Source organism: Corythoichthys intestinalis, chromosome 10 (genome assembly GCF_030265065.1).
Source record: "Corythoichthys intestinalis isolate RoL2023-P3 chromosome 10, ASM3026506v1, whole genome shotgun sequence".
Lineage (NCBI taxonomy): Eukaryota > Metazoa > Chordata > Actinopteri > Syngnathiformes > Syngnathidae > Corythoichthys > Corythoichthys intestinalis.
The window spans coordinates 23763268-23785684 of NC_080404.1; the positions used below are offsets into that span (position 1 = coordinate 23763268).

Genomic DNA, 22417 nt, shown 5'->3' on the forward strand with positions numbered 1-22417 from the left:
GGACAACTCCCAAATGGGTTCCGACGGCGTCCTCTAGCGATATTTTGTGGCACTGCAAACTTGAGTCAAAATTGCTCCAAGTAAATCTTGCACTCTCATACCAGACAGTGGCGTCGTTAGGTCTATTTTGCAGGGGCTTCGCCCCCCCCCCTAAATAGTTTGGTGTTGTTTTATTTAAAAAAAAAATTCAGAAAAATGTTTAGATATTCACTATAAAGTAAATATTAGTTGAAATCAATAATCATATAACCTGTCATTAACTCGTTCACTCCCAGCCATTTTCACCAGTGCAACCCCCTTTGCTCCCGGCCGTTTTACTGGATTTTGACTGATTTTGCAAGGCCCGCAGAAAATTCTGTTCTATTGCTATATAAAGGAACCCACCAAAAGAAAGATTAGACTCTCCTCTTTCAGCAGGAAAAAATAGTTAATATCTTTTTCCGTTCTTTAGAAATCAGCATTAGAAAATAGCTTAGTTTGAGCAATTTTCCAATTTCTGATGAAAAAACAGAGAAATTGAGCTTTTTGTAACGCATTAATTTCAAACATAACTTTGACTTTAACACAGCTATTTTTTTCTTTAGTTACATCGCAAACATCTGAATAATGTTTTCCTTTGACAAAATAACATAAACAACAAGACAAATAGAGTTTTGATAGCAAAGTAACAATTTATTTACACATAACTAACTGAGAGATGACGCTGTTGTGGCTGCGACAGCCGGGGTAAACTTTTCGCTCATCGCCGCCTGTCTCATAAAGATGGATTTTTTTTTTGTCTTTCCAGCACGGACTCAACTACATTGTCCGCTACACTGGTGGTCCCGGTCGTTCTGCTCGGTCGTCCAATGCCTGGCATTCCAGGCATCCTCCTGGTTGTTCTGCTCAGTCGTCCGCCACCTGGCATCCTGGACGTCCATTCGGTCGTCTTCCGCCGGCGCTCCGGCCGTTCGTTCGTTCCATTTAGTTGGGTTGGGGGGTCTTACCAAATGCGCTATTGCCCTCCAGTGGCCAGTTTTATTGCTTTAAAATGGATTTTCAGCTTTGTGCTTTGCAGCTATGTTGAATCAGAACCTAGAGATGTCTCTTATTTAAAAAAAAACAAAAAAAAACGTAAAAGACGTATAAATACATCTTTGGGACACAAACAATCAAAAATAGAACGTATTTATACATTTTGGAGAACAAATGAGTTAATAATTTAAATATGATCATAAATCTGTCAGTTTCCCCTCACATAATAGAGTAAGATAGAGAGCCCCTTCAGTGTGTTGGTATCCATTCCACTTGTTCATACAGAGAACGCCCACATCTCTGAAAATCCAGTCCGCATTGGTAATTTGGTACTTCCGGTGTGTGTGTATACCACTGACGCACACAAAGCAGAGCGTGATACAATGGATGAAGAATGGAAAAGAAATGGTTTTTCAAGAAAGTATTTATCACTGCTGGTAGTAACAGTTAGCTCCAGCTAACAGCAGAAAGTCCCATGTAATTGATAAACCAAATGCTCGGTGTTTGACAAATAAAAACCTGGCTTGCACACTACAGACAATCCCTGCGCACGTAGATGAGTACAGGAGCTGAGCTCATTCACGTATGATTATCATAAGTGGATAATCATAATAATACACTAATAATAATCACTCCACTGCCTTTATTGACCTGTAGGACTTAGAGCAGAGGTGCAGAGAGGGTGACAGGGGAGAGACCTCTTTTGGAAAGGTGAGTTGGAGAGAAATGATTAGAAAGTGGAGAAAGCCAAGAAGATGATTATATTTAGCATACATACACACACGCCCCACACACCCCTCTATACACACATATACAATATGTTGGTATTGTTTGGATATAGTATGTTTGTGTGCACGTGTGTGTGTAAGGCAAATTAGCCTGACCCAGATATTACTAAATTCAAGTAATTATGAGTATTTTTCAGGGTTTCAAATTACAGCCATTTTTTTGTTACATATGTGCCCAAGATATAATCTGTGCGATTTACAAATACTAGTCCTTCTCAAAAAATTTGCATATTGTGATAGTTCATTATTTTCTGTAATGTACTGATAAACATTAGACTTTCATATATTTTAGATTCATTACACACAACTGAAGTAGTTCACGCCTTTTATTGTTTTAATATTGATGATTTTTGCAAAATGTCCAGGAAAACCAAAAATCCCAATCTCAAAAAATTTGCATATCATGAAAAGGCACCCTAAAGAAGCTACTAACCTAATCATCTGAATCAACGAATTAACTCAAAACCCCTGCGAAAGATTCCTGAGGCTTTTAAAAACTCCCAGCCTGGTTCATTACTCAAAACCGCAATCATGGGCAAGACTGCCAACCTGACTGCTGTCCAGAAGGCCATCACTGACACCCTCAAGCAAGAGGCTGAGACACAAAGAAATTTCTGAGCAAATAGGCTGTTCCCAGAGTGCTGTATCAAGGCACCTCAGTGGGAAGTCTGTGGGAAGGAAAAAGTGTGGCAGGAAATGCTGCACAACCCGAAGAGGTGACCGCACTGTGAGAAAGATTGTGGAGAAGGGCCGATTCCAGACCTTGGGGGACATACAGAAACAGTGGACTGAGTCTGGAGTAGAAACAGTAACAGTGTTGAAATGTTATCATAAACCTGCTCAAATATTGCATATGCAGTACCCAGATTGATATCTGAGAACATACTAGTATGTTGTCTGTCTCAATCTAAGTCATCAATATCTTCTATATTAAGTCAGCCAGTTGCCTCCTAGTCTGAATACTTTAAATTTTCATCTGTTATACAGTATTACCACGACATCACCACTTACTGCTCGTCACTTACTCACCTTACCACGACATCACCACTTACTGCTCGTCACTTACTCACTTTATTCCCAATATGTGCAACTTGTTTTTGTTATATTAGCCATATTGTACTTTTGGTTCTGTTTTGTGTGATGCACGTTATGGTGAAGCTGCTTTAAATCTCCTTTTACTCTGTAAATGACAATGAAGGCTTTCTATTCTATTCTTCAAAAATATTTGACTAGGAGGGGGTGATTGATTGAACGTCTAGCGCTGTCAATGGCAGGCAACGACTTGAAATGCATTTGCAAAAGCATATCATGCAACACCTCAAATTTAAGGTCCTGCATTGTGAGGGCATAACAAATCCATAATTTTAGCAAAATAAACTTGTCTAGTTTCATAAAGAGAAAGATATTGATCCATACAGTCTTTAGCTCAAATGTAATGGGAATGATTTTTTCCATTTCAAATCATATCAAATTCAAGAGACCAATTGTGGCTTCTACAACCAAACAGGTTTAACAAAAGCCTGAAAATACCTTAAATCAACAGAAAAAGATCCAAACAGTACAGAAAGTGATACCTTAAAATGTACAGGAAAGGACCTGCAAGTACCCTAAAATGAACTTGTTTCCTGCAACAGACATCAAATTCATTTGAACTGGGAGGACAGACTGTGAATGTTTACATTTCATCGCCATTGACGGCCAACTCATTTTGACTGGCAGGGGCGAATAAACGAATAATAATTCATAATAAACCCTCAAAAAAATAACTTGGTTAGAAAATATCTCAATTTAAAACATTCTCCTTACATGAAAAAATAACAATTAAAAAAACTTTATTATTCTCCAATTGATATTTCCACATTGCATGGCTTTTTTAAAAATTCTTTTTTTATTAGTCATTGGCTGCCATTGACTTGGATAGACATCCAAACCATTTCAAATGGGAGGTGTGGTAGTGGATTAACAAACGGCTGCCACCTTCCCTCTTCAAATGGATTGGACGTCTACTAGCGATAAACTCATTTATCGACGTCATCATAAATGTAGTGCTGCAACGATTAATCGAATAACTCGAGTAATTTGATGAGAGAAAAAGCTCCGAATCAAATTTAGCTGCTTTGAGTATTCGTTTAATTAAGAGTGGCTTTGTAATTGCTTGTTTTGAAAGTGTTTGCATTTAGCTTTATTGATTTGGGTGGATTCACTGTCCTCAGTGAATATGACATAGTAACTCATTTAACATGGCTGAATCCAGCTGCTCCCTGTTAAGACCAACATAACCAAAGTTTTTTTTTGAGCATGTTTTTTTTTTTTTAATACATTCGTAATTTAGTTTATAGGTATATTTCGGGTCGTTTACATCTGCTGCCATGATGTCCCTTCCAGCTCATCAAAGAAGAAAAAAAAAATCCAAACGTACCCCAAAGTTTGAAGTCGGTGACGCTCGGACAAAACTGGTAATAATCGGAGTTTATAATAATAATTATAATAATAATCGGCAATTATAATAAATGACTTTTTGGAGACGGGTCACGTGACAATTTGTCAAATAATGAGGCAGGATGCTGGGATAAGCAAAAAAAAAATCAGTTTATTGAAAAATAAATGGCAAGCAAAACAACATGCGGTGTGACGTTTTTTTGGATGCTGAAGGCAATGCATCAGGCACTGTTGGCGTTTGGACAGCGGGCCAATCAGTTCCTGATGCAGTATCGTCCGCATCAAAAAGCTCTTCTGTCGTCGTCACGGATCGTTGACGGGGATAGATGTGCAAATGTGTTTGAAGTGGGAGGTGGCACATTCATTCGCTGCCACCCTCCCACTTCAATTTGGACATCTAATAGAGACAAATTAATTGAAATTCACAAAATGATGAAAACAGCCACAATTCATTGTCTATCACCGTCAAGACACTGTAAGAAATGTAATTATATTGTTAAAATGACAAAATAGCAAAAAATAAAATTTCAATGATCGTTTTAAATGTATTGGGCGTCTATTGCCGTCAATGAGTGGGGCCAAATTTGCTGAAAAAAGTAGTTCGTTGGCATTAAAATGCCACAAGATGGAACCAAAGCGATACCAAATGTGGAACTTTTTCCCCCAAAAGGTTGTACTTCCTGAAATGCCCAACGATGCCACAAGATGACGCCAAAGTAAAGTATTAGGCGTCTGTTGTATTTATTTGTGTATTTGTTCATTAGTCATTTTTATTTATATAAATGAAATGTTTTCTTCTTGTATATATTTTGGATTATACAGGCACTTTCCCCTTTCATATTTTGGTTTATTCAAGACGGGAGGTTACGCATGGCCAGTGTCGCCAAAAGTATGGAAAAGTATATAATATTTGAACGCAAAAAGTATCAATACAATACTGAGTAGAATTCTATCCCCATTCATTATTAGCAAAAGTGAAAATGAATTGAAGAAGGCCATGGGAAAATGTATCTGAGTGTACAGTAGGCATCACTGTAAGCCAAGATGGCAGCGTAAGCATCTGGAAAGGGAGTGCATGCAAATCTGAGCGAGGCACGCATTATGAAACCAAGCCCGAATTGGAAAAAAAAAGAGAGACTTTTGGGGGGCGGTCGGAGGGAGGGAGGTGAGGAAGAGCGGACAGGTCGCGGCTGAGCGGCCCTTGTGTAATCGCTCTGACATCTTCATTGAGGGCCCGCCGCTCTCCACGCCGACGCCGCTCGATGGGTCCGAGGCACCGCGTTTAGCATAATCCCAGAGGCCATTGTGAGAGGAGCAAGTGAACGACTCACAGTTGCCAGCTGAGATTTCACCAAAACACGGCAGAATGCGTGTGGACGGCGGCGGACCGGGCCAGGACGGGACGTGAGCATAGGAAAAGGAACGGGCGGGCAGAAGAAAAAGTTGAACTCGCATGCTCCACACAATCCTCTGCTAACTACAGCGCGTCAAATAAGTGTTTAAATGATATTAAATATGAGTTACTTCAATAAAACGAGTCATTTTGAGAATGTAAATTGTCATTTAGGGCAACTGTCCCTTTAAGAAACCCTATACGAGTCATTTTGAGAATGTAAATTGTCATTTAGGGCAACTATCCCTTTAAGAAACCCTATATGTTCTAGTGAATGAAGGACAAAACAACTCATTAGGAGTGGAATTATGTGTAGTAAAATTTTAGCAAAAAGGAACATGTCCACCCTGTAATAGTGAAATTTGACATTTCTAAACATTCTTATTTAACTCTTTGGGTACAATTGACAGCAACTGACGTCTAATCCATTTGAAGTGGGTGGGATGCCTGCGAATGAATGTTCATTCGCTGCCACCCTCCCAATTCAAAGGGATTGGATGACTACTAGTGATGAACTCACAGCAAAGGATCATTGGATGCCACATGGAAAGCTGTCATCAGTGACACTCAAAGAGTAAACAGTCTGCAGCGACTTAGCTAACAGGATGTTGTTAATGGTGACATATGTCCAGTCCATTTGAACAGCGCCATGATTAATCAAATAATAATCAATTGTCGAATTTCCAGAAAAGAATAAATAAATAACTATTGTTTAGGGAAATTGTTGCGCAAAAATTGTGCAAATCTTTAGTTTGTTCTAGCGTCTTTTTTTTTTTTTTTTTTAAATGGACATTAGGGGGAGAAACATCTAACATGGGAGTACACCAAACTCCCACATGGCACATTAAAACTGTTCAGCCTATAAAGACACTCATTCTCCATGTGTAAGCAGCTGAACTGGACAGGTGTTCATTTTTGGGGGGGGAATAAAAAAAAAAAAAAAAATGTCACTCCATGTGTAAGCAGCTGAACTGGACAGGTGTTCATTTTGGGGGTGGGGGGAATAAATAAAAAAAATGTTTAAAAAAAGAAAAAAAAAATTTTTAAAAAGAAAAAAAAAAACCTGCACAATTTTAAAGGAAAACCGCAAATACACTCTATTTATAATTTTTTAAAAATGCATATTATTTTTTCTTTAAAAAATTGGGATATGAAAACAAAATAAGTGAAAATTTAAACATTTACTTGATTATTTGTTTTAAAGTTCACCTATTTGTTAATTGAAATAAAAAAGTAAAAAAATGTCCAATTTTTAAAAATATATTTGAAAACAGTCAATATTGTATTTATATTGTACATCTGCTTTGACAACAGTCAATATTGTATTTATATTGTACATCTGCTTTGAAAACAATAGTTACAGAGTAAAGTAACTTTTCTCAGTGCTTACGTTTTGGTTCATGTGCACGTTTAGGGCTCAGAGTAATTTCATCTTGAATAAGTGATCAATGAGCTCTAAATTGATTCGTCGCAAAAATAAGTGGCGATTCATCGACTATGAAAATAAGTTTGCGAATCATCCTTTGGAGGGCGACTTGGCGAGACAAACTGCGGAATCTCTCCAGGTGATTGTGAGAATAAAAAGCACCTTCACAGTTGCCTGCAGAGATTACCCAGTTGACCACTGAAACGGCGTGGGCACATCGTACTTTTCCGGAGTCGATCGGTCGGCAGATGGTTAACGCCGATCACAATGAGGGGATGGCGAGCGCCGATAAACCGCGCCCCCCTTCCCTCCCCGCCGCCCGGAGGTCCTTTGTTATAATGGTGACGAGGCCGAGGCACGTGCCTGGCCGGCCTTTGTTGAGCCGTATCCTCCGGGGTCAGATGTCAGCCTTTCACCATTGACCCCGGCGCAAGGACACTGAAAGAAATTGACAAAGAGGTTGAGGTCAGCATCGGGTATGGAGGGAGGAAGATATTTTGGACTTGGCTTTCCAGATGACAGAAAAGTTTCATGACTTTTCGCACGCATTATTATTATTACACTGGTCAACATTTTGTTTTCTGTTGCATACGTTTGTTTTTGAAATCCTTCACTGCCATTGATGGCAATACACTGTAGGCGTCCGATCCGTTTGAACTGGGAGAGCGTCTCCCAGTTTAAATTAACGCCAAAGCGTTAACTAATTCTTATATAATTTGAGTCACCGATTTCAAATCTGCCTTCAGTTTTAATGCGCAGGTCATTTTTGATATTCATATAGTTAATATATACATATTCTTCATATATTCTCACCTAATCACAGTTTTCAGCCCTTTGCACAGTTAAATACAATTTTTCTGAATCGTTGACAACCTTTGACAAGCTTTTCATAGTTTTGGCAGCCTATTGTTGGTCTGCAGTTGTCTAAAACATGGCATGACAGCTAATATTTTGTTACATTGAAAGACTTTTGAAGTGCCAGCTATACATCCGCTCGATTAAAAAAAAAAAAATAATAATTTTGCATAGCATAAAATAATCAATCTTGATTTGGAAAAAAACCTAAACAAAACTAGTGCTTACACAGAAAAAAAACTTGGGTGGGTCACATTTGGATTCAGCACTCCAAAAATATGCAAGAACAAGCATTTGCACCAATGTAACATATTTCCAATTCCATTGCATTGAGCCATAGTACTTTCAAGAGTTGCACTTTTGTACTGCAAGTAAAACTGTACTTACACTACTCAAAGTGGGAAAAGTGGGAGTGACTGTAAGAATATTACTTTCACATATTTCAATTTGTAATACTATTGATAATTCCTTTTGAAGTTTTTATTTAAATGTTATTTACTCGTTTATATATATATACATATATATATATATATATATATATATATTATTCATTTTTATTTTAAAATATTTATTATTTTTAATGCATTGAATTAAAAATGTTAATATTGTAATATTCTATTATTTCCAAAAATATATATTTTGTGAAACCTTTTGATATCTTTTGGACTTGAGAAGAATTCAACACTGCAATATGTCGTCCTCTTGTGGCAATCTACATCCGAACCAATCTTCGACATTCACTAGACTAGAGTTCAAAATGGTCACTGAACACAAGATCTTAGTATTTCTTTAATGTAATTTTAAATTTTCCGCCTCCCGGCCACAAACTAATACTTTGAAAGACTCATTGGACATCTATCATTGTCAATGGCACTGAAAGAGTTACAGAAATTATTTTCATTGTTAGAATACTGGGCGGACGATTGGACGTCTATTGCCATCAATGGCACAGAACACGTGAATGTGCCCCAAAATTCTGAATTCAAACCTCCATAGATTTCTTTAGACCCTTTGCAGAACTGCAGAACTATGGATGAGTTCTTCATTTTTGGATCCGCGGACCAGCCGCCATAAACAAACTCTCCTTCCCGCCGAGTCGCGGTGCAACCGCGGATATCGGCGGGGTCGCCCGAAAATGTTGCTCGGACGTTGACAAAAGGAAAAATCTTAAGTTTATTAAACGGAACAGGCTGACAGTCCCGACTTTGTTGGGCGCTAAATGAACAGAGTGGTTTTGACAGGCCTAACCTCTTAAGCTTTGGGTCCCACTGAGATCGGCACAGCTAGAGCTAAATGCCATCTGTCCTGAAATCTTCAGCACCCTGCCGCACTCCCCCCACAAGAAAAAAAAAAAGGCCCCTCAAAAAGTTTAGCGGAATTGTAGCTGGTGGGGTGGGGGTCCAAGTAAAAACTAAGGTCCAATTATTGCTGGGCTCTTTTCAATTTTGTTGCTGAAAAATTATACAACAATGACCGCTTTTGTACTCTCTCACTTAATTTGGAAAGTTTGGACGACTCACTCCGCTAATGGCACCGAAAGAGTTCAAGTGAAAGTTTCGAAGGCGACAGCATTTAGAAAATAATGTCTCTCCTCATCAATGATGGCCTATGAGTCCATCTACCGCTCCTTCAATGTTCAGTTGGGATATAGTGAAAACAGTTTGTCATATGTGCAGTGTTGTTAATCTTACTTTAAAACAGGAATTACAGTTACAAATTACTTCTCCCAAAAAGTAATTGAGTTAGTAACTCAGTTACCTCAACATAACAGTAATTAGTTACTCGGCAAAGTAACGGACATTACTTTTCATGTTCTACATGTTATTACACGATCCATTCTATAATGTCTTTCGCATCAAATATGTTTATAGTAACTGATTGAATTGAACTGTCGTTCTCATTCCAAAAAACAAAGCTCACCCTTTTTACATTTTTAAAAAAATTCACCTATATAAGAGTGTTATGGTATACAAACTTTCACTTTCAAATGCTGTGAGGAAAAAAAAAGCCTTTTTCCTTTTGTACTGAATCGTGACTTGTCTGTATGGTCACACCCCTAATATATATAAATATATTTTTCAAAATGCAGGTGAGGTTTAAATTTCTATCCCTATCTTTGCTCTAATTGTTTTGATTAAAAAAAAAATCACACATGGTTTAATGATACGTCATTCAAGAAAAGTTTAAGGCAAGTGACTATTTTGGTAATAAAAAACAAAAAATTATCATTATATTGTAACATCTACAAGGACAACGCCCACTTGGTGATGATAATGCAAACTGAACAGGAAAACAGTCCATTATTTTCAATTAATTGTACCCTCCTGAACGCCACGAACTGTATGTAAAACCTTTCCCGAGCATTTAACATGACGCTCGCCATGCTAAATGCTAATGCGAGCGAGAACGTGAATGCTATGCTAACGGAATGCTATGCTAACGCTACGAGCCACCTAGCATCGTGTTTGCAACGGCGTCATAACCCCTTTCCCGACCTCCCCTCTCCCGCTCTGCTCTCTCCGTGTTTCTCTCAGACATTTCTCGCATCATTCAACCAACGTAGTAACGCATAGTAACGCACGCCTTTACATCCTCAGTAACGGTGTTGCAAAGATGGGAAAAGTAATTAATCAGATTAGTCACGACTGACAAAATTAACGCCAATAGTAACGCTGTTATATTATAACGCCGTTATGAACAGCACTGCATATTTGTGAAAAGTCAACTCATCGGCTGCCATTGACGGCAATAGATGTCCGTTCCATTTGAATATTTAAACAAGTTAACTTGACGAGTTATGGGTAAAGTTACGGAAGAAAACACACGAGTTGTGCTTATTTAGAATTTTACATGAGTATAACTTAATGAAGTTTTTTTTACAGTGTAGCCTACTTCTAGTTTTAAATAGGGCTGTCAAACGATTAAAATTTTTTAATCAAGTTAATCACAGCTTAAAAATTAATTAATCGTAATTGATCGCAATTCAAACCATCTATAAAATATGCCGTATTTTTCTGTAAATTATTGTTGGAATGGAAAGATAAGACACAAGACGGATACTGTATATACATTCAACATACTGTACATAAGTACTTTATATGTTCATTTTAACAATAATCAACAAGATGGCATTAACATTGTTAACATTCTGTTAAAGCGATCCATGGATAGAAAGACTTGTAGTTCTTAAAAGATAAACATTCGTACAAGTTATAGAAATTTCATAATAAAACCCCTCTTAATGTTTTCGTTTTAATAAAGTTTATAAAATTTTCAATCAAAAAATAGACTAGTAGATTGCCTTTGTTAATGTCAATAATAATTATGGTGCTGAAACCCATAATATCGGTCACACCCAAGCGCCAGCAGAGGGCAGCGAAACACCAAAAAAACACAAGTAACAAGTGGAAATGACACTTTGCTGTCATTTTAATCTGTTTGAGCGGGGCATGTGCGTTAAATGCGTCCAATATTTTAACGTGATTAATCAAAAAAATTAATTAACGCCCGTTAACGCGATAATTTTGACAACCCTAGTTTTAAACATTTTTTTTTTACTATTTTAACAAGACTTCTGGTTTCAAACTCAATTTATTCTTTAATACGTGGCACCGGGGGCAAAAATGCACTTTTTAGGGATATTTGGACCATGTGTTGCTATTTCAGTGAAAGTGGTGATTTTGAACGTGTGCCGGGCTCCCTCTTGTGCCATTTCAGCCCCTCCCAGTCTAAATGGATTGAATGTCTATTGCCGCCATCAAGTTTAAAATGACTAGCAGGCTTACGATACTGTTTTCATTAAGGCAGCTGCACTCTTCTTGTTTGGAGTTTGTCATTTTTCTTGTTTTGCATTAAAACAAAAAAAAAAAAATGGAAAGTGTAAACCACTATTTTTTCTGTGATAAAGAGGCAAAGTGGACAGAAACGGTCATCTTGGGAGCCAGAGGGTTCATGCAAGTACGTTCAAGTGTTTCTCCGTCTATTGTTTTCTTCAGCGAGTCACTCCCTCAGACTCATCAACGGATATTTCAGAGACTTAAAGGAGTTCCTTTACGCTTTGCTGACCTCAGCGTGCACAAGGCGCCCAACAATGCCGTAATGATATCATCCCATGAACTTTAGTCCGGGACTCCATTCAATAGCCGGTGTCCGTTCCGTTAGCTGTCAGCCAACGTTAAGAGCGATAAAATGACCCCGCTGCCCTGTGTGCGCTTTAGCACTTCATTAAGGCCCGGAGGACCTCCGTCGCACCAGCGATCGTCTCGGCTCGGAACAAAAAGACTGACGCGTCATATCAGCCGGAGGTAAATTTATCAAAGAAAGGCCGATACAATAGAGGGACTGGCCAAAATGATGAAATGTCTCGATGACGAGGGCCCCCCCACCGCGGAGCCATAATGTACCATTTGTTGACGTCCCACTTTTGGGTTTGGAGGACGAAGATTCGGTTGGAGAGCGCTCGTGTGAGAATACCTTCCTCTAAGAGAGGTCCAACCCATTTTGGTTGTTAATCATGCTTTCCCGCAGAGGTTATGACCCTGAAAAATGCTAAATGTATAAGCGGGCACCCGTCTAAGTACTGTCAAGTATACGCACTTTACGACTGCATTTCATTGTTATAATCTGTGTTTTAAAAAAGGGTACGTTGTTTAGATAGAAACCTTCATCAAACACAAGGGAAGGCCTAAGTTAAATTGTTACTCATTTATTGTCAATGCTGGCATCAGACCCCCAAAAAAAATAAAGGTGGCCATTTTGCATCAGGTGCATTCTTGGCTGCCTGTCACCTTCCAAGTTCCAATGAATTGGACATCTACTAGTCATAAACTAATTCCAATTCACAGCCGAAGGATAAAAAAGAGCCTCATAATTGGATGTTTATCATCGTCAATGGCAGAGTTAAACATTATCACCAAGATTCAATGTTAGAAAAGAAATGAGGTAATAAAAAAATAAGTGTTGAGCTTAGAAGTTAAACACAACTGAACTGTGCCTGAGCAGTGATTCTTTTGCATACCACAAGGGGGAACCCATCACACTATCAAAATCACTTTTACGGAATGTGCAAAAATGGTCAAAATATCGCCTAAAAGTTGAGTTTTCTTCCCCTAGAGCTGAGTATTACAATAATAATAATAATTCATACTAATCATTTAAGCCAACTTAAAATTTTAAGTCAATGTAAGTCAAATGTTCAAGTTTTCTTCAGGAACTCATAACGAACTGGTTCAAATGGATTAGATGTCGATCGCCGTCAATGGTAGCCCATGAGTTCACAAATCCCGATTGAACATAAAATAAGCCATCGTTTAGGGGAGACGGTATTGTCTAAAAGCTTGATGAACAAACTCTCACCTTAGAAACTTTCAAGTTGACCTCTTAAGAGTTCAACATTTGCTTGACACCCATTTCCGCATTTTTAAATCCAATTTGTTGTTGAAGATACATGTAATGACAAGGAAACACAGGTCAAATTTAATATGACGAGGCGAAAAGTTTGTCCGATTTTTGACACTCAGGGCTTCGTCCGGTCACCGTCAAAGTACCCGTGGTAACAGAACAATGGCTGTCTCTGTGAATTGATGTGGCATTTGTATCGCTCCTGGATTTTCCCTTCAGAGTCCTGCCCGCAGGAGTGAAAGGGAAGGACGGGGGGGAAAATGATTGGAGAATAGGAGGGGAGAGTGAATGTGACACACATGGGCTGGAATGGAAATTGTTCAGTTCCGACTCGCGATATACTGTATATCGCCAAAACGATGACATTTTCCATGTCTCTTGTCCTTATCGCCATGAATAGACCGGTTTCTGCAGCGCAGTTACCGCCCGCGTTGGGACTCATTTCCCGAATGGCTATAAATCCGCTTTTCATATGGCTGCACGACAGTCCAAAACCTCTGAGCGTGTGCCGAAGCGCTCGCTCGCTCAAAGGAATCCCCGGCGTCATCCGAGGGCAGACGGCAGCCACGACCGTAAGCGTTTTTCTTTTCTTTTTTTTTCGCATGCGGTCTGTTGGCAAAAAGTCCAACATTAAATTAGTGCCGTTTCAAAGGCTCGCTCAATTGCCGTTTTATTGGGTACAAGCCGTTAACAGGCGACCTTTCCAAAACGCACTTGGGCATATGACTACAGCCCGGCGCCATTATGCGACGAGGCCACGTGGTTACTCTGGACGTAGTGCTACTGTATTGTAAAGTATTAAAAATTTACATTTGAGTTGAGTAATAGTGGTTCAGTGAAACTTAAATGTGCAGGAATGGACTCATTTTGGGGGGTCAAAAAAATAAAAAACACGTCAAGTTACAGGGAAAAGCAAGCACAATAATCATTCAACAAATTTGTTTTAAATAAATATCAGAAAAAAATGTTAATCCAATTTTTTTGGGTTCAATGGCTTAATTCCATATTACGTTTTTTTTTTTGTTTTGACAATGAGGTGCATTTGTCTCTTATAATTATAGTTTTATGCATTCACAATTTGTTTTATAGGTTTATTCATGGGTATAATAGAGTTACGCCAAAACAAAATAGGTTGGAGGTCATTAAGCACAAGCACAATTCATATTGTATATAAGGCGCAATATTGAGAAATGAAAGGATGTTACGTGCGCCTTAGAGTCTAGAACAGGGGTGGGAAAACCGGTCCCCAAAGGGTCCTGGTCCTGGTCTTTCTTACAACTGATTCAGCACAGGCAGTTTAACCAATGAGGGGTCCGGGGAAACAAGAAGCACCTGACTGCAATCAACTGATTGAACTTGTAAGACACCAGATTGGTGAAAAGGTGTCTTGATGGGTTGCAACGAAAACCCGCAACCACTGTGGCACTTTGGTCTAGAAAATGCTGTTGTGGTTAAAAAAAACAACAAATACTATTTAAGTTTCAAAACGATACTTTTACCACAGAAATATTCCAAATCGGAATCATAATGTAATTCCTCAGTTTAACATCCTATAGAAATGTATCTGAAATATTTCCGAAATTTACTAGCAATATTCCAACTCAAAGCAACCTATCTAAAAGTATAAGACAAAACTGTAAATCTGCTGTCAGTGGGCAGAAAATCCTTGCATTTCCCAAATAACTTTTTTAGGGGGGCATTGTTCTCATCCTAAAATTGCTCATTTTCTCTCTTAACACACACGTATTAGTCGTGCAGCTGATCAAACTAACAGCGAAGACCTTGAGTGCGTGATCCATCCATCGCAGTCGTTATCGCAATCACGCTTGCTGGCGCACGCTTGCGCACCTGCCGTTTGTCGCACGCCTTCTCGACGACTGCATGCACAACGCTTCGGGTTTTTCTTATCCAAGGTCTTGACGTGCACCCTCTCTAAAGCAGATGGTCTGTACCCATGGCGTAGTCACGAAATGTGCAGTATTTAACTCTATCACTGCCGTTGACGCTGCCAGACGTCCAAACGTGGCATGTAATCATCCTTCTGCTGTCAATCTAAATGGGTTTATCACGTCCAATCCATTGAAGAGGGAGGGTAAAGCGACAACTATCGGTGTCGAAGGCAGATCATGAGTTAAAAAAGAAAAAGGAGCAATATCAGTTTTTCTTTTCTAATCTAATCGTATTCTGACTTGATCCCTGTATATTTCCCCAAAATTTCGACTTGACTTTTATTTGGATAAATAGTTTTTAATGTCAAATTTAACCCTTTCTGGGACAGTGATCACCACAGTTGACATTTAACGCTTCATATGCAAGCAACTACCTTTTGGTCATTCAAAAAGAAAAAAAAAAAAAAACAATATAAGAAATTATTTCTATTTTACAACCATTTTTAATCATTTTTTAAAAATATTATTTACATACATATAATTATGAATGAATAATTTCATAATCAATACCACTCTAAAAGCTACATTTATGGAATTAAATAAAAATAGAAATACACTCGAGTTATGTCCCCATGTAAATCTCTAAAATTCCCCCCCCCCCCCCCCGCCCCCCATAGCATATTAACCATTGCATGCCACTGACGGCGCTAGACGTCTAATTCATTTAATCTGGGTGGACTGCTTGTTAATGTTCATCTTTCAGTGCCACCAATGGCGCAAGACGTCCAATCACGTTCATCCGCCCCTCCCATTCAAAATAGATCGGCTGTCTAACGCCATCAATAAGAGCCAATGAGCTTGTGTAAAATTTCACAAAAATCACTGTTTTACTTTGCGATTTTTCGAACACTTTGCAAGCATGCTTAGCAAGAAATGCTAATACTCATAACCTACAACACAGATTAAACCCTTAAAGACCTGCAACATGAAGCAATTATCAGAGAATCCTAAATTTGAATAAGGCCCTAATGAAACCTTTCTTTCAAATTTGTAAAAAGACATGTCAAAATGAATATGTGTAATAAGTGCTCTATTATCTGTAACCCTAGCTAAATCCTGTTTTTTTTTCCCTCATGGAACCTGCAGATGTATGTGTTGACTTGCATCCATCATTTTTTTTTTCAAAAAGAAATGTCAAAATTCTGAATTACTCTCAAAATCATGAAATTTTAGGTGTATCAAATGTGATACGTTTGGCAATAAAGGGTTAAGAAAAATTAAACATCGTTTTCATTCATTCATTCATTTGTTAATCATTTTTTGATCAATTGTCTCCTACGTTCACAATTGGATAGTAGCCATTGGATAGCACGTGGTCTACATACCATTTAATGACGACGCCCGCTGACTGGCTTTGCTAGGTGAACTTAGCCTTGCCTCCTTCCATTTTGGCTCTGCTCCATAACACGCACTGTCGAATCACAAAGAAAATACATTCAAACAAACATCCGTGCCACCTCGATGACACATAACCCTCAGAATTTTCGATCGTTCTGTTGTCTGGCTTTAGGCCCGGCGTAATGCTGACACTCGGTTAATGTCGGCCAAGTGGACAGAGACCTCTAGAGATGCTGAAACGCAGACGAGGTGAATAGGTACATTTATCTGCAGTGAGATCTCGGATGTCTCTACCAAGATGGAGAATTTCCTGAGCCTTTGCACACAGAAAAATGGTGACACCTGCACTAAAACGGATTAAAGGTGCTGTGAGTCAACACAGCAGAAAAATGTATTGAACTCAGTGGTTGCCATTGACGGCGACAGACGTCCGATTCATTTGAAGCAGGAAGGATGGCCACCCTTTCAATTCAAATGGATCGAATGTCTACTCGTGGTAAACTAAGTTAAAGTGTTTTAATCTGACATTGATGTGAAAAAGTCATTTTCACTGGACTTGGATGGCGATAGACATCCTGTGGGAAGTGGAAGTGGGAAGGGGAGGGATGGCCCTCCACTGCAAATGGATTGGATGTCTACTTATGACAAAGTAATGGATGAAAAGAACCACAGTATTGGACATGTATCATCGTCCATGGAAGAAAAGTGATTATCGTTCGAAAAAAAATTGTCTTGTGTTCTCGTACTCAACAAGTAATCATTAAAAAAAAAAAAAAAAAAAAAAAAAAAAACACAAACATTTTTTTGTAAAAAAAATAAAACAATGGTTATAATAACGTTTGATTTGTGGTAAAATCCAATATTTTTTATTTTTCTTTTTTCCTCCAAAAAATGAACAAAACGTTTTTCTACAGCAAAATGATCTCAGCTTTTAATGCAGACCATGTTTACTTTTATTGTTAGAATATTAGGCAGGCCAATGAAATGAGCAGATATACTTACAACACACCTGATCAAGATAAACAGGTCCTTCGTGCATGAACTATTCAAAAAATAGTAGTTCAATTGTTCGTTTAATAATACAAATGTAAATGTTTGATGATCTACAGTCTATAATTCATTCCTAATCTTGCTCCTCTCAATTCGTACGTCGTCGGTAGTATCTATTTCAATCCTTTCATGCTGCTTTTCTTGAAAAAAAAAATGTGGATGATCAAAATGCTGATGGTCAATTTTACAACTGTCAAAGCTTCCCTCCTATCTATTTCTCCATCTGTACTAAAATCTCGCAATTTCATGCATCTCAGCTGAACGTGTTCGATTTAAACTGGAAAAAAATATATCCGAACCATCCGAATTTGCTTCTATGGAACACACGAAAATATTGCCCCCCCGCAAAAAAAAATTGAGGGCAAACGTGACGATGTAACTGGTGCCTTTTTAGGGGGGTTCCCTTCCATGCCGCATGGCGCTGAAAAAGGTGTGGCTTCCATGTGGGATCTGCAAAAACAAACTCCGACCATTCGTGTCGGCCACCATTTTGGGATGACGTTGACGCCATAGCTAACTCTCATTAAGTTGGCGCAAACAACCAAGCCTTTTTTTCTGGTCTTTCAGTCCAATCCGACCATGCCCCGTTTCCAAAAACTCATGCAAATGAGTGAGAGGCATCGATATGAGCAGCGGGAGCAACTGATTGATGATGCAAACCTCCTCGCTACGGCCTTGTTGCTGACCCATGACTCCTACTGCCTCCGGGGGTTAAACTTATTACCCTTTGACTTGCGTGACCTCTGTGAGGGGGAAAAAAAGGCGCAAGATTGAAGGATGAGCGCGTGTACGGCCGGCCACAGCCACAGTGTCCTGAGGGGCTGACCATCCAAAACCCAAGAGGGACGTGACCCCGTTGCAGCCACACACTCTGTGGATAATACTATTAGCAGGTCAATACATGATTGTGTGTGTGTATGTGATTTGGGGAGGGCATGGGGGTGATATTTTGTATCAAAGCAGAAATGCAATTGCACGTTTATGTGGAAAATCCTAATAGCTTCTTCGTACCGCTCAGTTTAAAAAGTCATCTAAAATGCTGATTCAAAGGTCGGTGAAACGGATTTCCACGCAGCATGACTAAGACATGAACAATAATATTGAAAAATATGAAACAAAGTCATTAGTGAAGCTAAAACAATGTTTTCTTTCCAATAAAAGCCACGATACCGAATTGGCCAGCATGCAGAATTGTCCTCGGTAGACACGTGGAGCCCAATTTGTAATCCAAGGGGGTGTTGGTTGCTTGCCAATATGGCACGTTGGAGGCCAACCGCCGGTCGCTGTCGTCCTGACTCATTCCTTCCTTCCGCCCCATTGGGATAAACAAATTACCAAAGACTAAAATGCCTGCATTAACTACAAAATGTTGAAGAAAGAATAAAGCCGAAATATCACACCGTAACCACAAAAACCTGCGACTATACCACATTCTTACACTATTTCGCATCCGATGATTCCACAGTTGAAGCCTTTTTTAAGAATTCTTTTTACAAAAGTTCCTTCACTTTTGACTCATTTCAAATCTGGTCACGGACCGCGCACGGCTCGCTAGCCGTAGCTTACCCACACGTGCGCCGTATAGAACTTCCGGAATGGAGCGAGCAGATTAAAAACTAAAAAAAGCATCGTGCACGCGGATTAAGCCGACGCGGGAGGAATTCCCCGGCGACGCAGGAGGAAAACTTTACGGGAGGTGAATCGTACCGTTTTGTAGCATCCGCGAGGGCGGGACACCTGCAGACGCCGGCGTGTCGGCTCCTTTCCCCTCGTGGAGTGGAGTGCGTGAAAGAAGTGAGTGGATGTATGTGCATCAGGCAGAATTAGGGGAGGGGACCCCAGCCTTCCCCTCCTCCTCCTTCTTCTTCTTCTCCTTCTCGGGACCGCCTCCTCACTGGGATGGAGGGGTAGGTGGGGCCACTGCAATAAAGCAAAGACGCATCATTTGATGAAGCTTCATTTTTACATTCTTTCCCGCTTCGGTCTCCATTCGGAGCCCCGCCTTCTTCACTGTACACTCTGACGAACGAGCTTTTATTCATCCTGACAGCGGTGGGGCGGGGCGGTCGGGTACGCCCGTACAGTACGTCGTTCGCGACCAGTGGTCCGTCCTGCAATGGGACGGTTGCGTCGGGCGGAAAAGTGAAGAGAAGTGGCAGAGGCTTTTAGTTCCGCCGACATAAATCATCGCCATATTCTGTGGCTACTCGTTACATTCATAGTATTGATTTTTCCCTCCCTCCCTCCCTCCCTCCCTCCTTCCCTCCCCAACCGCCTGGCTGATTGCAAGGAAACCCTTTCACAACGGTCACAAACAGGAAGTGGAGAAGAGAAACTGTGGAATGGGGGCAGGTGGGCTTGATGGACAACAATGGCAGACTAGCAAAACACTATCGTTTTCAACTATGAAGTCACCTGACGATGATCGAATACGTTGACGTTTCAGTGGCAGCGATGCGAGAGATGTCCGATCCATTTGAATTGGGGAGGGTCCGGCAGCGAACCAACATTCGATCTCCGCTAGCCCTCCTTGGTCCAAACGGATTGGATGTCAAGTGCCGTCAATCGGTTAGAAAAAACAATAAGAAACTGTAAATATTCTTTTGGTAAGTTTAACAAGTATTTAAAAGAAAAAACAAAACAAAAAAAGGATTTTTTTTTTTTTTTAATCTTAAAAACAAAACAAAAAACAGTCAAGTCTATTTATTGAATAAATAGACTTTTATGATATATATACAGTGCCTTGCAAAAGTATTCGGCCCCCTTGAACCTTGCAACCTTTCGCCACATTTCAGGCTTCAAACATAAAGATATAAAATTTTAATTTTTTGTCAAGAATCAACAACAAGTGGGACACAATCGTGAAGTGGAACAAAATTTATTGGATAATTTAAACTTTTTTAACAAATAAAAAACTGAAAAGTGGGGCGTGCAATATTATTCGGCCCCCTTGCGTTAATACTTTGTAGCGCCACCTTTTGCTCCAATTACAGCTGCAAGTCGCTTGGGGTATGTTTCTATCAGTTTTGCACATGGAGAGACTGACATTCTTGCCCATTCTTCCTTGCAAAACAGCTCGAGCTCAGTGAGGTTGGATGGAGAGTGTTTGTGAACAGCAGTCTTCAGCTCTTTCCACAGATTCTCGATTGGATTCAGGTCTGGACTTTGACTTGGCCATTCTAAAACCTGGATACGTTTATTTTTTAACCATTCCATTGTAGATTTGGCTTTACGTTTTGGATCATTGTCCTGTTGGAAGATAAATCTCCGTCCCAGTCTCAGGTCTTGTGCAGATACCAACAGGTTTTCTTCCAGAATGTTCCTGTATTTGGCTGCATCCATCTTCCCGTCAATTTTAACCATCTTCCCTGTCCCTGCTGAAGAAAAGCAGGCCCAAACCATGATGCTGCCACCACCATATTTGACAGTGGGGATGGTGTGTTCAGGGTGATGAGCTGTGTTGCTTTTACGCCAAACATATCGTTTTGCATTGTGGCCAAAAAGTTCAATTTTGGTTTCATCTGACCAGAGCACCTTCTTCCACATGTTTGGTGTGTCTCCCAGGTGGCTTGTGGCAAACTTTAAACGAGACTTTTTATGGATATCTTTGAGAAATGGCTTTCTTCTTGCCACTCTTCCATAAAGGCCAGATTTGTGCAGTGTACGACTGATTGTTGTCCTATGGACAGACTCTCCCACCTCAGCTGTAGATCTCTGCAGTTCATCCAGAGTGATCATGGGCCTCTTGGCTGCATCTCTGATCAGTTTTCTCCTTGTTTGAGAAGAAAGTTTGGAAGGACGGCCGGGTCTTGGTAGATTTGCAGTGGTCTGATGCTCCTTCCATTTCAATATGATGGCTTGCACAGTGCTCCTTGAGATGTTTAAAGCTTGGGAAATCTTTTTGTATCCAAATCCAGCTTTAAACTTCTCCACAACAGTATCTCGGACCTGCCTGGTGTGTTCCTTGGTTTTCATAATGCTCTCTGCACTTTAAACAGAACCCTGACACTATCACAGAGCAGGTGCATTTATACGGAGACTTGATTACACACACGTGGATTCTATTTATCATCATCGGTCATTTAGGACAACATTGGATCATTCAGAGATCCTCACTGAACTTCTGGAGTGAGTTTGCTGCACTGAAAGTAAAGGGGCCGAATAATATTGCACGCCACACTTTTCAGTTTTTTATTTGTTAAAAAAGTTTAAATTATCCAATAAATGTTGTTCCACTTCACGATTGTGTCCCACTTGTTGTTGATTCTTGACAAAAAAATTAAATTTCATACCTTTATGTTTGAAGCCTGAAATGTGGCGAAAGGTTGCAAGATTCAAGGGGGCCGAATACTTTTGCAAGGCACTGTATATATATATGTATACTGTATATGTATACTGTATATCAGGGGTCAGCAACCCTGGTCCTCGAGTGCCACTATCCAGCTTGTTTTCCATGTCTCCTTCCTTTGACACACCTGAATCAAATGATCCGCTTGTCAGCAAGCTCTGCAGGAGCCTGATAACGATCATGATTATTTGATTCAGGTGTGTTAAAGGATGGAGACATGGAAAACAAGCTGGATAGTGGCACTCGAGGACCAGGGTTGCTGACCCCTGCTGTATATAAATCCTCGTCTCACCCACCCGGGCGGTATGGTCTCTCCTTTCAAGCTCGGGTCCTCTACCAGAGGCCTGAGATTGTATACATATATATACACAGACAAGGCTGAAAAAGCGGTTTCTGCTCCTGCACCCCTCTTTAAAA

The 22417-nt window shown here is 39.8% G+C and overlaps 1 protein-coding gene across 1 annotated transcript in view; it reads right to left on the bottom strand.

Moving 5' to 3' along the window:
- Positions 1–6878: 6878 nt before the first annotated feature.
- The window catches only part of eif4e1c (eukaryotic translation initiation factor 4E family member 1c), a 44520-nt gene continuing 28981 nt past the window's right edge, over positions 6879–22417 (bottom strand). Inside the window, exons 8-10 of the mRNA XM_057848837.1 lie at positions 19360–19572; positions 16590–16675; positions 6879–7498 (exon numbers count right to left, since the gene is read on the bottom strand). The gene's annotated coding sequence lies outside the window, so the exon portion shown is untranslated. The remainder of the gene's footprint in view (positions 7499–16589; positions 16676–19359; positions 19573–22417) is intronic.